General features: G+C 37.3%; 1 long non-coding RNA gene across 1 annotated transcript in view; it reads left to right on the forward strand.

Moving 5' to 3' along the window:
* LOC308067802 overlaps positions 1-18,691 on the forward strand; it is a 66,117-nt gene that overhangs the window by 34,840 nt on the left and 12,586 nt on the right. Inside the window, exon 1 of the long non-coding RNA XR_013929729.1 lies at positions 1-17,223. This exon is cut by the window's left edge and continues 34,840 nt beyond it. This is a non-coding gene — a long non-coding RNA (uncharacterized lncRNA). The remainder of the gene's footprint in view (positions 17,224-18,691) is intronic.

The raw sequence follows: 18,691 nt of genomic DNA on the forward strand, positions 1-18,691 counted from the left end.
AGAGATCATAAAAAGATTCTGCTATTTCAAGGTTCACACCATTTGATTTATAATTGTGAAAATACAGCTATGTTTTGCAATATACATTGCCTTTATCCCTGCAAATATAAATTTTTGAAAATATAAAGTGAAATGGAAGGGAAAAGTTACATGTTTGTGAAGTTTTTGTGGCTTTTGCTGTTTTGTTTTTTTTTTTTTTCTGATATAAGAGACTCAAAAATGGATCAGATTATGAGTTCGTGCCATTTTACAGTCTTCTTTATTTCCTTTCTGAATGGAACGATATGAAAGCTAGGACAGATTAATTTAGAATTTCAGCAAAAAGAGCAGCAACTGCCCACTGTGCCTCATTCATGGTTCAAGTACAATAACTTTTGCTGGTTTAGGATGAGGTTGCACAACATTACTTCATGGCATGGGTTGAGTTAACAGCTCAAGAGAATTTTCAGTCTTCCTTCCCTTGCTGTCTCCTCTTCCCGTCCCACTTCCAGGAGCAGATTTTCCTGCTTCTCTTGTGCTGATTGCATGGTAAATTGGCTAAACTAGTCATTTTTTGGTTTTAACTACCAGGTTAGTTTCTCACTTTTCTACCATTTTCCTGAAACTGATCTAGAAGCAAGAGTATGTGAGGAGGGTGAAGGGGGAGGAGCAGAACCTCCTCTTTCAGAGGCACCAGGCTGTTGCCTCAGCTAAGCTGGAATGTCTGAATCTCTAATAAGCCCAGCTACCTCTTGGCACATAGGAAGTGAAAGAAACATATTTAGATGTTTTGGAGGAGTATTTCATTGCTGCTGAGAAGGACTTATTGATTTAGAGATTCTTCCTGGAGTGTAATATAATGAAAATTAACTAATCCTCAAATACAAAGATCTACTGTCTTCCTGGACTAAATTGTGCAGAACTTCCTGCTACAGGCTATGCAGCTCAAGCCTCTACCTAATAGAGCTAAAACTATTAGTGACATTTATTTTTGAACAGCAGCCAAAGAGGGAGATGTCCAGGATATTATTAAGATGCAGACAGAGTTGGATGTGACCCCAAGCAAGTTTATTAAAAAAATTTGCACAGGAGTCAATGATACAGAATGTGCAGAGAAATGGATTAGACTGGGAGAAAACATCCAAGTGAGAACAGGAAAGGAATGACGAAATGGTTGAATGCTTGAAATGTTCAGCTTTGTCAGGAAGAAAATACTAACCTTTCATTCTTTTAATTTCTTTTCTATGTTTCCTGTTCTGAAGTTATCCACTGCAACTAAAAGAACTTGAGATTTCACGTTAAAAAACAGTTTTTTACTCTAACTAATTATGTTCTTGAGGTTCTTTACAGTAAGCACCAGCATTTCTCCCTGGAGATGGTTTGTGGCTGGAAAGTATTGAATCATATCAAAAGGCACTCTATGCACGTATGGCTTGCAGATTTCACCCTTTAGCATCGCTTAAATTTCTGTTACTTGAAGTAAGTGATGACAGGTGATAGGAAGGGGAAGGAAAGTCACGTATTCCTCTTAGCCTTTAAAATGGGGTTGCTAGAAAGAATATGCAGGTTTTGAAAGTTGTTTACAATTATTTATTTATTTTTTAGTTTTCCTGGTAAGCCAGCTATATTTTTCAGAATTTTGCATTTTCTCAACTGCTAATGTAGATGGTATATTAGAAACCTGGTTCTCTGTGTTCTTGCTACAAGAAATGGACATCAAAAGACCTTAACTGTTATATCTCCTGCTTTTTCTGCCCATGCATCAATGAGAAAGCAGATCTGATATCTTTCAGTCCGCTTTCACTAACTGGTACATCAGCCCAATGTTAACGCCCAGGCTGAGAAAACCCACCAAGAAACCTGATCTGGTGACTACGGAAATCTAGAAATCCCAGTAATCCAGATAACCGTCTCCCATCAGTCCTCCTCAGCTCAGGAATTACAGATGTTGTGCTGGTGATACAATATTCAATGCATATGCCTTAGGGGCAGAGGGGTAGGGGGGGGGGAAAGAAACCAGTCACAAAGTCATGTTTTCTATGTCTTCATGTCTGCTTGTGCCTTCATCAGCAAAAGAACAAGGTGTACTTTGACAGATGTGTGTCTCGCAGTTAGACTTTTAGCAGTCTGTTACAGCTGATCAAAGCACTACTTGTGTTTGGGGCACTCAGAATGTCTCTCCCTGTACAGGTGTTGTGTGATGTAAGAGACAGTGATTTTATGCTGTGCTTATCCCCCCGAGGCTCACGCTCTTCCACTGTGTTGGTGACTATAAAATTCCAATGCCTGCTAAGTCTATTATTATTTGCCCAGTTTGGCTAAGATTTCCAATGGCTTTGAAAGAGTTTATGAAGGGACCAACAGGTAAACAGATGACTATTCGCACTGGATTGTACGTATGCATAGGGATAAAATAGAAACCTTGCTTCCTGAAGAAGATGGTCGGAAAAAAACCAGAAAATATTTCAGTTATTTGTGAAATGGCAGCCATGGTAACTCTTTAGTTACTACTTTCAACAAAGTAGTTTTATTTTTTTCTTGATCACAATTACCAGATTTGCTTTGTCAATTAGGCCAGAAGCTATGTAGAAAGCAAGGCTATTGCTGTTGTTAAGCAATGGGACTTCAGCCAAGATATTGTTACAGTGACTGATTAGTGAGCCTGACTGCAATATATCCCTCAGTTTCTCTAATTAAATGGAAAGGTAACATCCTCTAATGGAATATGGAATAGTGCTGCCTATGACTACATGGTCTGATTGTGCCTTGAGCTTACCGACAGTGGCATGAGATGAGGAAAGGACACACTAGCTTTGAGTCTGGCTCTGTTGAAACCTTTCAGTGATTGATCTTGGTCCTAGTTCCTGTTTAGTAAAGTGGACATGCCTCAGCACTGGAATAATGCAGCTTTACTGAACTGAGCAATGTCTGAGGAGCTCAGGGCGCAGCCAAAGCTCTCTTCCATCCACCCATGTAGGCACATGCTGAGGCTTCTCAGAACAGGACCAAGTGGAGTTTGTGATAGAGTAAATAACAATCATGTTAGACAGGCTGAGTATCCTGGTGGGTCTCAGATCTTGATTTTGTTCTCAGATACACTACTCAGGGTTGCAGACTGAGGCCTCTACTAATTTTTCAAATAACTGAACAGATCTCACTTTGTGCTTTTAGTCCCATAATTGCACAAGGTACAGAAGATGAATATTCAGTTCCTTCCCTGACTGAGGTAAACCTCACATTTTCTCTTTCTGGAGAGTAACCTGACCAAGAAAAGTTAAACTATGGCTGGACTGGGCTTTTGCAACAAATAATTCAACATTTCAGAGACAGGGAACATGATGCTGCAGCTCAGTTTCTAGAGAAAAAGTCAGACCTAGATTCTGATCCTTTCTCCAGCTCACCTGAGGGAAACAAGTGTCTGATCTCTATGGCCACATGTTAAGCATTGGTGACATTCGTGAACAGGGGCTTTCAGATCACAGCTTCTGTTTAAGAGCCTTCTGCTGAAACTATGCTTCAAGCAGCTAAACTTTTTAGATACCTAGATGCGATGGATGACATGCCAGTGCCCCTGACATGAAGCTTTTGTGTATTTTCCGCACTGCCCATAGCAGGCTCTGGCAAGGAAGAAGCTGGCAATAGCATGCTGATGGAACTAGCACCACATCCCTTCTCTATGTGGCACTGAGCCCTTCGAGAAAGGTCTTTCAAAATGCAGCAGTCAGTTTAGTCAAGGAGAACTTTAGTAAAGACGAGATCCTTTCAACTGTAATTGGGAGTGGAATTTCTCATTAATGCATTGTAGTCCTTAGCAACCAAAACATTTCTAGACACAAATGAGAGTGACATTAATGGCACTGTCCAAAAAGACAATCATTCAGAGTCCTCACTGAAGATAATTACTGTAACAGATTTTATTTCCAATTGCATAAACCAAAGAGAGTTACAAGGCTATCAGGTATGAATATTATCAAGAAGATTAAAAAGGTAGTCAAATATATCCAGTCTTCTATATGTAGACATATCAGTCAAATACATCTTTCTTACTCCGTCATCCCCCTGCACCACCCCCACCCCCCCCGGAAGATTGTAGCTTGTCTAACTTTCCCATGGGTTTTTCATGTTGTGTTATAGGTAGTATGCTATTAAAGAATTCAGAATTCAGTAAAGTATTCCCTGGAGTTTCATTTGACACTTCTAGACACATTTGCCCTGTGCTATTTTTTATGCTCGCTATTTGCTGTTTCACATTTTTTACTCTGCAGGATCTGGTATTTCCCACTGTCTCCAGCAATGGTGTATCAGCCTTTTCTCATCCAGAACTGAAACTGTAAAATTGCATGTCCTAGAATGATTTTTGTAACTTGTTCTTTGTTTTAACAGAACTCTCCTCTACTGTAACGTGATACTCTTAATTTTATATTTAAAAACTTCTGATATGGTTTAAAATTGAGCTTGTTTTCTTCCAAAGAGAAGAGCTGTGCTAGAATATTTATTTACAGGTCAACCAGACAACAGTATCATGAGGAAAAAAAAAATTGAAGTTGCTAAAAGTAGTGTCTTGATGTAAATTGACTAGTACACATAAAAATTGTGAAATAAAGGTTATTTCTTGGGCCATGGGAAAAAGGTTACAAAAATATTTTTTTAGAAAAAATGAAATCTCACATTAAATACAGTCAATTAAGACACGGTATCAGTAAAATAATAGCTAACAGTATGGTGACTTTGTTGGGCTTTGCTGAGTTTGGGAATGCATAGCTCAGTGCAGCATGTAACCATGGATCATCGCTCAGTCTATATAGAAAAATGTGGAATAAAAGCAGAGATATATTCTGCCTGTCTTAGGATTTCAGCATGGAAAGCTGAGACATGTCCACAAATAAACCGTGTTTTAGAAAAGTAAGGACTTTGGGGAGTTTTTCTGACAGAAAGTAAGTATCGAAATAAACTCATGCTGCTTGTACTCTGCACTAGCAAATAGTACCAGGAGATGTCACCTGGGTCTCCTATATGGTTTTCCACACAGTTAAACTGCTAGAAATTTAACATGGTCCTGGCCTTAGTGTGGTTCCAGCTTCCGACCACCAGCACTTGCATGAACTCCTGAGATGTAACCGGGAGCTTTGATCTTTGGGGTATTGCAGGGCTGGATGGATGGGAAGATAGTGGGAGACGCTGTGTTTTATGTATCCCAACAATACTTCTGCTGTGTTTAATTTACAGGACCAAGGGGAATGATATATGGATCTAGATGACCTTTGCTGTTATCAATGTCTTCTTCTTTTTCCTCGTTGTGAAAACAGGTTGTTTATTTTGTGAAACAAAACTTAATAATAGTCTAGATTTGTACCCTCACATAAGGAGTGAATGAGTAGCTAGCTGGTGTAACAAGGGCTGTAGCCAGAGGTCTTTAAGTTCCTGATAAGTATGGAAGCCGCGGTAGTATATAGGTGCATGCAGAGTAAACAGCTTCTGTGGTGTGGGTGGCTTGCCCACAGGGCAGCAGTGGCAGTCCTTCATGGTCTGGTCCTCCAGGTATGACACAAATGTTATGTTTCCATACCTGTTTCCACTGATGAAGCACCCTGGTGTAGTAAGATAACCTGTGTCCTCACGTATGTATCTCCTTTTTCCATCTGTAAACCAAGGGCAACAATGATTATATTTAGTGATGATATTCATTATTATAGTGAAGCATCTTACAATTGATAGATGCTACGGAAGAATGATGTTAATACAGAGAGGGAGTTACTGCCACAGCTGTAAATCTGGATGAAAAGTATCACACTGAACAATTTTGACAAAGCTGCATTCTTCTAAAGAAAACTGAACCATCTTGTGGGACTGCATCAATTCTAACACGGTTTTTGACAGGAATGTGTCAAAATGAATTGTTTTACCTTTCAATTTCATTTCAGAGGTGTCAAAATATTTCATATCAAATAATTCATTTTTCACTCTTTTTTTCTTTTGAATGCTTATGGGTAAATTGCACCTGTGAGCTCTCTTCTCAATTCTGTCCATGGGCTCTTTTACCAGGGTTAGCTTTCTAACACAGGTAGATGGCTTGATAAAACTGCTTGTCCTTGCAGTATGATTAGGAGTGAAAAGAGCTTTGTAGTCTTTGTGGTTTGTTAAGAGAAGTAACAATCTGTAGATATGAGTCCTTACTATATTCAAATCTTTCTGTGTGGATCTTCATGAATCTTTCAGTCTCAGTATAGAACTCTTTCACGTTTGAAATGCTCTGACCACAAAGGAGTGTTAAATGTTTGGAGACACTTTTGTTCAGGAGCCTTGGGCATGTGATTAATTACAAAGACACATCTTATAAATTGATGTACTGTTTATTCATCCAAAAGTACACAGGATGCATACAGCTTGGGGCTCGCCTTTTACAACACTTGGTTGAGATCTGAAGTCTTGAGAAATAGCCTTAGCTCGGTACCCAGCATTGCAACAGCTTCCATCTAACTTGGCATGGAGGGACACTTTCCTCCTCCTGAACGCTGTGACTCTTTGCGCTGCACGTTCCCCTCTATTTTCCCTTAGGCTGAGGTCCTTAACAGTTCAGTGGTCTCTCTAACCTTGAGAAACGGGCTGGTGAAAGACATTTCTCACTGGTTGGTTCAACATGTTTTCCCGGAGGACTTCTAGTATTCTGACTGAAGAGATCCTAATGATGACATTACTTTGTTTTCTGCTTGTTACGGCTAGCAACCCTCTTTGATTTAACTTCACACAGCCAACCAAAATAATGTCAGATGAGTAAAAGGAGACACATCAAACTCTCAGATGTAAAATAGGGAGATAAAAACACTTCCAAAAAACCTAACTGCGTATCATATTGACGAGGGTTACAAGAGCAAGTTTTCACACCTCAAATTTATTCATGAAATTGCATTTCAGCTAGGCTGGGTAAAGTGAGAATTTGATATGCAAGGAAGCATTTATGTTACATTTTTTGTTGTTTAGTTTTATACTGTCTTTGCTTAGTTTTTATTATCTTCCCTCTCTACTTGTTTCCAATAAAGTCCTTCAAGGCTAGATCAGAAATAGGAATTGTGTAATGGCCAACGGGGAACGGCAAAATAGGATATGATAGAATATCTAACATCTTTCTTTGATAAGGACACCTGGGCAGAGTTTATGTGATATCTAGTACCATGTCTGAGTAGTAAAATATATACCGTACTGACATATGAGGAAATTACTCTGAAGCTGGAGGAAGTGGGAACCAGCTGAAAAATGATTAAGTAAGGAGCTCAATCAAGATTAGATGGTAATAGATAGATAAAGGAAATGTTGAGGTAGGGAAAGTGGTTGTATGGTTTTCCTGAAGGTACAGTTTTGAACAGATGATTTTTAACATTTTAATGGTATGGATATGAAAACAAGGGAAAGAAGCTTTAAAACCCTCATATGGGCCATTTCCAAAGCATCCTTCTTTATTGCCTTCTGCTCCAAATCCATACACTTCCTACTTCAAGTAAAATGCCTGTAAAGTCCATTGTATGATACAGTAGGAAATCAATCCCCTCATATTCACAGTTCTGTAAGCCTCTTGGAGGTTTCTTGCAGAAAATACTTTTTTCTGTGATGCCTCAAGCACTCCATCTTTTCATAAACCGGCCAAACCATTTATCTCCTTTATCAATCAGCTCTGCCTTTCTTTATCTAAACTCTGTTGTTTCTGTTACTGTTACCTACTGGAGGCCAAATGATCGACCTGGGCTACCCAGGAGTAGTCTTTTTAATAGTTGTGTAATGCTGTTAGAGCTTAAAAAAACATTCAGTGATTTATTTGGTTAAGCAGGTGTTTCATTGCTGCAATTTCTTTGATGTTTATGTCTATTTCCCCTTAGGCAAAGCCTGTGGTAAAGTAGTATGTAGAAACACTTTATAGCTAGGAAAAGATAGAAATCTCTCCTGCTTCACTTATCTTATATGGCAAATAAAGCAGTTTGATAGTTTTCTGAAAAGACCAGCATACCTTCATTCTTAGATGTAGTTGTCATTTCTTCATGTTTCTAGGAAGAAAGGGAAATTCTCTCCAGTGATTTATGGCAAAATTTATAATCTGCTGCTGAGGTGAATTGTCTGCCTACCATGACTTATTAATTCTTCCCCTATACCTTTCAAAAAGTAATACAGTTTTGGCATTTGGATAACCAAACCACAACTTTTAGAGCAACTTATCTGGTAATCAGCACTTTCTCTTTTTATTTCAAATGCAATTAGTGAATCACCTGAATATGATTCTTACCAGGCTAATATGTATTTTGTATGCCGTGATTCAGGAAGAAATATTTATGGTTTTCAATTAGAGTACAAAAAGTAAATAAATATAAGGGCCTTCAATTTTAGTATTAATTGCACTGAATAATCACAAATTTCCATGAAAATAGTAATGAATTTTTAAAATAAAATTTGTTAAGAATCCATACAATAATGTGTGATATATTTTTACAATAACATGCCAGGTACTGTTCTTCCATTTTGTACTTCTTGTCAGTCAAGAAATGATAGATAATAATATTTTTCAAATTATTACAACCATAATTGATTTGACACTTCTATTTTATTGTGTGATTTCCAATTAGGTGTCCTGATGTTAATGAAGGTGTCTTTTCCTGTGTTCTCATACATTTTACTATTGTCTGTTAAGCTCACGCATTTGCTTACCAGGAATAAATTTTGATACTTCTTTAAGCAGTCTGGCATAGAAAGCAGAAAAAGATACATTTATATTTATTTGTGCAAAAAGCTGTAATTCACAGGCATCCCATTCATGTATCTGTGTATTGTTATGACAGGTGGTACTGAATATATAAGTACTGGTACATGAAGTGAGACAGAGTTATCTTATGCTGGGTAGATAATGAGTCTTAATCTGCTGAGGGTTTATGCAAGCTTTTGCACTGGTGAAAAGGCATTTCACAGTTGAAGGGTGTATGGTTCAAGTTCAGCGTACTCACTATATAGGTTAATTCTGGAAGAAAGTATCCCAGATGTCATTGCCAACAAGTTTTAGCAGGAAGTAGGACAATGGGGAGGGCAAAATGACCACAGATTTTCCAAGACTGAGATAATCTTTTGTCACTGTAAATTCTATAATGGACATTCACACTAGGCTTTCACAGTAAAGAAAAATTTAAAAAGGTTGCAAACCTGAGAATAACCTCCATGTTTCATAATTCGCATATCTCTTAGAATTAAACTGATTTGAATTTATATATTGCTGAGAGGGAGTGCTCTCAGGTTTTGGGAACTCTGAACCCGGGGGGAAATCAGATAGACAAATTTAGCACAATGACTCATTTTTTTCAGGCATGTATGTATCTGTATTTAGCATCCCATTTTAACAGTTGCTGGACAAAGGGAACTAATATTTATAGCTAGATGAAGATTATTAGAAAAAAGTCAGTGTTTTTTAAGTTTCTGTTAAAAAAAAAAGTCAGGTGGGAATAGCACTGCATAATTTTCTAAACTGTTTCACAGATTGTCTCTTAGTAGGTGTTGCATCATACAGCACAAACAGTTGTATCTGTTTAATATTACGGCAACATCTGGTGGACCTGACCATTTCTGTGCTTTGTTAGGTGCCCTATAAACACTGAAAGAAGGAAATTTTGGATTCAACCTTAAGTCTATATCAAGTTAACTTCTCTAGCAGTAAATTTTCTGGCAATACAGATACAAAAGAGTTGGAGGACGTAGGTTCAGAAATCCTCCATCCACAGAAATCCACAGAATATCTCATCTCTCCCTGGCAGAACTGAAACTTCCTGATTGCACTGTAATCCTTTGTTCCTTCTTTTACATGCATATATGTGCACATGTATATGATATTCCATATTGCAAAGAGATAGAAGTTGCACAGTAAAAGCAAAAAGTAATATATTTCTTTCTTCCATATTTCTGTTTTGTTTCCTTATGGGTATCTATTTATGTGTATGTATTAAAGTACAAAAACTTTTTGCTTTTACCTGTGCATATAAAAAATTATATTTCATATTCTGCAGCCACCAAAACTGTCAGAATTGCTGCTTTCAATAGGTGGAGATATTGAGAAGATGATACTCAGAACAGCACCTCAAAGTGCTGTCCAAGACAGCAGCGGAATTAGACACACTGAAGAAAAATAATTGAATGTAAGAACTGAAAAAGTGATGAACAGAAAATAGAAACGGAACTAAATTTTAATTTTTTTCTTTGAGTCATACCACACTGGTGTTTTCAGGTATTTTCTATCTTTGTATAACACAAATAACTGCTTCATTTTATAAAATTGATTTTTTTATAGTTTGAGGAGGGATTTGTGACAGAAAGTAAAATCTTGAGGTATTTGCATTGATGATTTATTCTCAATTTCCATTGCATATTATAAATGACCCATTGCATTTTTCTGACTTTGTGATACCATATTTAGCAGTATAGGAAATACACGGGTAAATCTAGCGTGGTCACTTCTGGTTTTGGGCTCCTGAAACATTTATACTTCAAGATGGACAAAACGGCCAAGAGTTAGAAATACAAGAACTCTGGATTTCACCTTTTGGAAAGTATATAGGAAATTAGTTTACTATTACAAAAAAAAAAAAATTATGATAAATTAGAATAGCCACTCTGTTAATTGTCACTTCATAACTGTTTTACAGAATACGATTAAAATAAGAGATGTTTGATGCAATGTCAATGATCATATCGAACTATAAGGATACAATCACAAGCAAGTGCTGAAGTGCTTTGCCAAACTGTAGTCAAACTGAGCACATGCAAAATGGCAGGCATGTAAACAATCCCGCTTTTCATGAAGTACAATCAATTAACATACTTATGAACTATCAAAGGAACAAACAACTAGTTCAGTCTTGGGCAGAACAGCTAGTTACTTCACTCGAAATTCTGATAAAAAAGTGTTTAAAAGTTGCATATTTAAGTGGTACTGTTAATGATCTTTATAACAACTGATGCTTTTCTTCCCCAAAATTATATTTAACATTCCGTTGGTTGTTTTCTTTTTTGTTTGTTTTTTTTTGTGTGTGCGTGTGTGTTTGTATGGTTTTTTGGGGTTATTTTTGTTTTTTTTTCTTTTCAAAATAGACTTGAGGCATTGATTTCTTCAAGGGATGAAATTTAACAACAATGGTAAAAAACGTTCTGTTGAACGAGTTGAACAAAACATTATCATTATCAGTATACAGCAAATAGACTTGCAGAGCAGTGAAGCAGAAGGAGAAATGGGTTCTTTTTCTTTGTTCGCTTTGCAATGTGGTATGACTACACAGTATATGAAGAGCAGATGTCCAAAGCTTTCCAGAAAACTTATCTCTCTCTAGAAACTGGAAAATTATATCTCCTTGTAAATATTGCCACCCTTACAATGACTAGTATAGATAAGTACTTGGTAGTGAAATGTCAATGTTGGCTTTACAGCACTAACTGTTTAAAGTGTATACTTTTCTCCCAGAAGTAAATGATCAATTTTGACCCTTTTGTGCAGGTACCTTACAAATGTTCTTGAAATAGGGGAACATAAGAAAATGTGAAAGTGAAACATTGTAGAAAATTTCACAGAATCCTGCCATTCAAAACAGGAAATGGAATATCTGGTAGAGATCAGATTGTTGCAGCTGGCATAAAGAAATCCAGAGCGATCTTTAAATTACAGCAGGATTTGAATAATCCCCAAGCTTATTTTTATAAAATTTACTCTAAATCACATTCTCACTACTCATAGGATTCTGGAAAGAACATAGATCAGTCAGAGGACCTTTCTATTATTACTTTTAGAGTCAATACAAATTTAAATTTGGGAAAGAATATATTTTCCAGTAAATATCTAAATGTCTCAGTTAGGAAAGACTGATTAATATGAAATGCATTAAGCATTTAGGCTGTAGAAAATTCATGGAAATACAAGCTACAAGGGAATTTATACAGATCACTCCTCTAGGTTTCTTTTAAAATCCCAGCCTGTGTCTTGAACACTATGCTATAGAGAGAAGTAGTTGCTCTCTAACAATAATGTTTAATTCATTTCCATTTGTTTCAAAAAACAGTAAAAAATTTTCAAGGATCAAATTTTAAAACATATCAGCTTCCTTTTATTGTTCCCAAAGACTAGACAAAATAACAATTCCATGATAAAGTTACATGAGATATTCCTTGTGCACTTGATGACATTGATGAAATACATCATTCTGATTTCATAACTTTTTGTAATAGCCATAAGTTAATATTCGCTACTTGAAGAAAGCAAGGAGATAGTTTTCTGCTTGACAGCTCATAATTTTTTATGAACCAAGACTAGGCTAGATAATATTCCTTAGTTTATAAAAGCAAAGTAGGAGCTACCATGTTGGTTGAACCGTAAGTTGTATAGTTTCACAAAGTGGACTGTTTTTCTCCTCTGTTCAACAAGGTCTTGGGAGGGAAATGATCTGGTAAATCTGTCAGCTTCCTTCAGGCTCCATCTATAGTCCACTAATGAGATTTTAAAGCTGTCATTTTTCAACATCTATTGAAAAAAACAAGAGCATATGAAGTTGAGGGCAGAGGGAACAGGCAGATAATACAACTCAACATTAATAAATAAATTATTATACCAGGGTGGGTGGTGTTTGTGTATCATACTGCATATCATATTACGTAAAGCAAATGTAAAAAGACTGACACTTCAGGGGCTGCTCTCAAAGGGACAGCCATCAGCATCTAAATATGCTTAGCCCCAGAAGGAAGAGTGGAACTGTTGCAGCCTACTTAAATTTAGGCTTTCAAATTTAAACTTCACGTGCCATGGCTAGTCTGGCAGGGAGCCTTGTTTCTCTGCCTGTATGATTTTCACATGAGCAGAGCATAATCAGTCAGGATGGGACTCCAGTTTTGGAGGCACATCCTGGCTCTTTGAATTTGCACAACACTATTGTTTGTGTTAGGCTAGAGCTAAAGTACTGGAATCAAAATTTTAGAGGGCCAGAAACATTTACATATGGATCCAAGCCATTTTACTGAAGCCCTTTTAGATTTCAGTCATCTGTGTAGATACAAGCAATATCAAAGAAATTAGAGTAAATCAAAAAAGGAAAAAAAGATGCCAGAAGCCTGTACCATATTGAGAGAAGTTATAACTGTGTTCAATCCAAGTGTAGGTTCCCAATGTAATATTTTACAAGTCTGACAAAGGTGAAATCAGTCACGCAAGAGCTGCAATCCCCACTGTTTGTCTGGGTTCTTTCTAACATGTCCAACAACTGCAATGACACTGAGAATTAATCATAATTTATTATTCCATTGAAGCCTAAGCCACAGAACAGTTTTTGTTTTGCTTATGTATGTTGAAATAATAACACCCACCAAGAAGACGCAGGAGGCAGCTCTAGTGAAATTCTTATCCAGCTAACTGCATGCAAATACTTCCACACATGGCTTATAAATAATGCAAATTGTGCTCACTGGAAATTATGAATGACTTTAAGAATGGTGTGGGTTTTCTGTCAGTTTTTTTCTGAGACCTGCAAATAAATGATGGACAGATTCAAGAAATAAAAAAGGTTATATCTAAGATTAAACCTAGCTAGAACTTAGGTTATTAGGCTCCAAACTATGCTGTGAAACATTCGAGCTTTCAAGTGCTTATTCCAGGAGTGGATTCTGAGGTCAGAATGTCTTCTGGTCATATCTTCAGTTTACAGCTCTGGTCAGCCATGTACACCAGAATGAAGCCTGGGAGAAGTCCCGTGTTTTTCCTGCTGGCCAGATATAGGTGGGTCCCAGCCCTTGCAGCCTGTTTGTGCGTTTTGGAGAGAGCGTCTGTTCAGGCTTTGAAACTCGCTCCAAGGACCAGACAAGTATCATTTAAGATTTGCCATCCCTGGGCTTGGAGGCAACTGAGTCCTTCCTGGAGGGCAGCCCTAACTGCTGGATGGTATTGTGGATACAAATGTCATGTTTGTGACAGAGCATAGTTTTCCTTCTTGTCTGTTCTAACATGTGAAGCAAGGAGACAACATTGTGCATATCCTCCATAATTAGAGAGGACTGTGGAGTATTTTTAGCTTGAGAATAGCATGGACCTTTAGCTGATAGAGGAAATATATATGTTAGCATATATAAGTGCATGTATATGTCTATGTTTATTGCGGTAATATACTTTACAAATAGCCCATAGGTTTTCTAATTCAAGAGCAATAAAAATGTTTTGCTAATAGTTGGGATTTTTTTGGAGACAGTGATCACTGTAGCTTTCACATGTGTACAGTGGATTTGATTAACAATTTTTTATATTAGTTATGATAACTGGTATTAGACATGCTCTTGTGTATTGTCTCTGTAATAACAGCAGCAGTTGAATTATTATGATGAGAAAGCAGTTCATAAATATTGCAGTAACAGATGTGACTGAGGAAACAGTTTGTCGTTCCAAGGCTATCACTTTCATTGCTTGTAGTGACAGTGGAGTTGCTGGAGGTTATATTTTTTAAAATAGACTTGAATTTAAAAATAGCATACTTAGCTCCCTCTTTTGTGTCAGATTCTGTTATTTATCTCTGATATGAAAGAGATCATGATCTGGAAAAGTAGACGTTACTTGACTTAAATCCATGATTTTTAATAGAAGTCTACCTAGAAATAGTTCACATTAATTGACTTTATTGAATTTATAATGCTCCAGATAGTATGTCCTGAGGAACAAGGTGAAACATTTATAGAATTGTGACGTAAAATGGTGTGTGTAGTGGCTTCTATTTGTGCATCTGAGCAGCTCTGCCCCTCCCATTGTATCAGTAGGCCATGAAAAAGTGTCATTCTGCATCATGAACTGATTTCCAAAAACCTCCTTTTCCTGGGGCAGAATCGTCTTGCTTTAGTGTTGGGGAAGGAAAACAATAAGCATCTATCTCATTAATACTTGTCTTGTTACTGTGGGTAACTTCCCAGATTTCAGCAGCCTCTGCTCATTAGGAACTCTATAAACCATTTGTTGTTGTAACCTCTTTTGGATTTCATTGGGTCTTTGGAAATAATAAGGAAAAAGTGATCATCTGATGTATAATTTACTTTAATATTGAATCATGCCAGTTTCCTTTATATTTCTTTTTTTTTTAATCTTTCAATATGCACAAGAATATTTTTCCAGATGCATACTTACCTATGTATATGGAGTTTCTTTAAAGTTTATAGCTGATTTGATACTGCTTTATCATCTGACATTTGTAACATCCATTCCCTGTTTCTTTTGTGTACGGCTTCAATTTCTAATGGATAAGGCAACTTAACAGCAAAATAGAGGAGTCACAAAAGTGGTGGGCAAGACTTTGGGTCCTGCATACTGAACAAGAAAATAATATACTTAAGTTTCATAAGAACACCTGCATAACGATTGGAAAAATACATACCCATTTTCAAAGAGATGCTAAGGCACATCAGAATAGTACTCTGATAAGCCATTAGCAAAATTGTAACTCTTCCATTTTGTGGATGCTGATCTCTTAGGAATTCATGTTGTAGTTCCTTTTGACCTGCACCTAGTAGTAGGTATTTTTAATTACTCATGGCTGTTTCTGAAAGTCTAGTTTGTACAGTAAATGCCAGAAGTTGTGCCTTCCCAACACATATGACATAAACGATAAGAAACTTCTGCAGATAAAAATAAAATTCTAACACTGCTTATTGAAACTGTTGCCTCTACATACCAAATTAATGTTCATTTTATGTCCTTTTACTGTAATGAATGAACACTGATCTTTTGCAGATGACACAAAATGGGGTGGAGTGGCTGATATGCCAGAGAGTTGTGCTGCCAGCCAGAAGGACCTTGACAGGCTGGAGAAGTGGGCTGACAGGTACCTCATCAAGTTCCAGATGAGGAGAAGAAGTGCAAAGTTCTGCACCTGGGGAGGAACAACTCCAGACACCCCCAAATGCTGGGAGCCAACCAGTTGGGAAGCAGCTTTGCAGAAAAGGACCTGGAGGTCCTGGTGGTTGCAAAGTTGAACATGAGCTTGTGACATCTGCCCTTGTGACAAGGAAGGCTAATGGTATCCTGGGCTCCATTAGGAGGAGTATTGCCAGTAAGTCAAGGAAGGTGATCCTTCCTGTGTATTCAGTAGTGATGAGGCCACACCTGGAGTGCAGTATTCAGTTCTGGGCTCTAGAGTACATGGACATACTGGAAAGAATGCAGCAAAGGACCATAAAGATGATGAAAGGATTGGAACATCTTTCATATGAGGAAAGGCTGAGAGAGCTGGGACTGTTTAGTTTAGAGAAGGCTTGGGGGCATCTCACCAATATGTACAAATATCTGAAGAGATGGTGCAAAGACAACAGAGCCAGACTCATTTCAGTGGTGCTCAGTGACAGGGCAAGAGGCACAAACTGAAACACAGGAGGTTCCCTCTGAACATCAGGAAACACCTTTTCGTTGTGAGGATGACTGGGCACCGGCACAGGTTGCCCAGGGAGGTTTTGGAGTCTCCATCCTTGGAGATATTCAAGAGCCGTCTGGATGGGATCCTGAGCAACCTGTTCCAAATGGCCCTGCATGAGCAGGGGTTTTGAGCAAGATGGCCTCCAGAGGTCTCCTCCAGCCCCAACCATTCTGTGAGTCTATGATGTCGGATTTGTGGCATATTACATTATTTTAATTTTGTATCACCTGACATGTTTTGGTATGCAAGAAGCAAAAACAGCCAGAGAGGTTGTTGCAGGACTCTATGCACAGTAATCTCAAACATCTAGATTAATTTTTTCTAGCTTTAGCAGTTTATAGCCATGAAAAGTTTTGCTGTAATAGAGGCAAAGTCTCAGGAAGGTAGAGTTTAATACATACCCTGACTTCATTGTGGAATTTAGCCTGGCATTTTGTTCCTCTTGCCCTGTGAACATTGCATGTATTTTCACGCTGCTTTCCTTCAACAAGCTGTTCCTAGGAGGCACATATTGATTTAATCAAATCTTACAGCTGTAGCTGAGAAGTGTTCTGAATAATAATAAGGCTTTTATACTGAATATGACTTCATTTAGAAAATACTACTGATGCAAAGTGGCAGATTCATTAAACTGCATAACTGGTCAATGTGTTTATACTTCAGAAAATACTGTTTTTAAAGGTAGATCACTTGGTTATCTAATCATCTTTTATATACCTTGTTTTGCTTTACAGTGGTGTTGGAAGAACAGCTCCTGGGAACCAAAAAGTTAAGCCAATGATCCAGAATTAGCTTCAATGTACAGGTGAGACTTCCCAGTTTGCTGCCTTCCTGTGTGGGGAAGGTCATGGAGCTTTTGCATGAAAACACAAAATTTATTCATTAGGTAAGTTTGCCTTTGTAAGTTGTAAAGAACTGTAGATGGTTACTTTTTAGTATGTTGAAAAGAGAAGACCTTCTGTTTGGACTATGACCATACAAATTGCTTGCTAGCATCCCTATTTCATTAGTGCGAATTGATGCAATAGAAATAGTTTTCTGTTTCTTCCTTGGATAACCAGACAAGGTGAGAAAAAGTGACCGCTGGACATTAACGTACATTTGATCTCTTTGCTATACATTGAATTTACTTCAATTTATTGGTACTTTTTGATGTTTAAATAACCATAATTTTGAAACTACTGTTGTCCATTGATTGAGAAAGAACAACTGTTTCAGTCTTCCTCCTGTTGGTAAAACCATCATGCAACCTTGATATATAGATTGTACAGATTAAACTTCTTATTTGAAAGTAAAACATAAAGACTGCTTTCTATGAGGTTCTTTTAAATTTTTACTTTAGACATTACTATTAGCTGTTGCAGAAGCAATTTTTGAGAGTTTGCACTTAGTCTCTAATCTGTGGTTTTGTTGTCTGTAATAACTATTTATTCTTCTTTTAATGTCATGTCATGCACTGATCTCACATCTTGAAAAAAAGATTAATCATGCTCACTTCTCTGAGTAGACTTTTCTTCCCTAAAATTCTACTGTGGTTTATTCTGATTATGATCCCATTTCATGATATCAATGAAATATTTTTGTTCACAACTAAGTCCAAGTAATAAAATACCTTTCTTATCAGTCTATAACATGAACTACCTAACAATTTCTGTCAGTGGAAAACCTGGAAAATTTTGTTATATGTGATAGAGAAATTACATGACACTGGTAAACAGTGTGCTACAATCAAGGCACTGGAAACAGGCAATAATAAATTGAAAATCTCTGTGGCCCATGTATCCCTGCTTATTTAGAAGACAGTGGGACAGAACTTGCCTTAAGGAAACAGTGCACAAGGACATTGTAGCTTACCTTGGTGGCACTGAAGGTTATTCTATACACATAACAAAACTTCAGTCTGGATCTTTTACATTGCAGTAGGGAAAAATGTCCTAGCTGCTATGACTAGTTACTATAACGGCTGATTGCTTACACAGATCATATCGGGTCCTGCTTCTAGGGAAAACACACTGGAAAAATCTAATTATATAAACAGCCAAATAAAAGCAGCTACAAGAGAAATAAGCAATATACTTTCTGCTGGAAAAGAGGCAGAAAAAAAAAATGTCACTGGGTGTTGTACATGATATCCCTGGGTGTTGTACCTGCTCCAGCATTAAGCATCTAGTTCAGGATATATGATGACAGAACTTCCAGGCTATGTGGCAGCACATGGAAATGAAATTCACTCTGGCAGAACACAGAGGTAAATGTTGAATTCAACTAAAAAG

This window comes from Falco punctatus, assembly GCF_963210335.1.
Source record: "Falco punctatus genome assembly, chromosome: 1".
Taxonomy (NCBI): Eukaryota; Metazoa; Chordata; class Aves; order Falconiformes; family Falconidae; genus Falco; species Falco punctatus.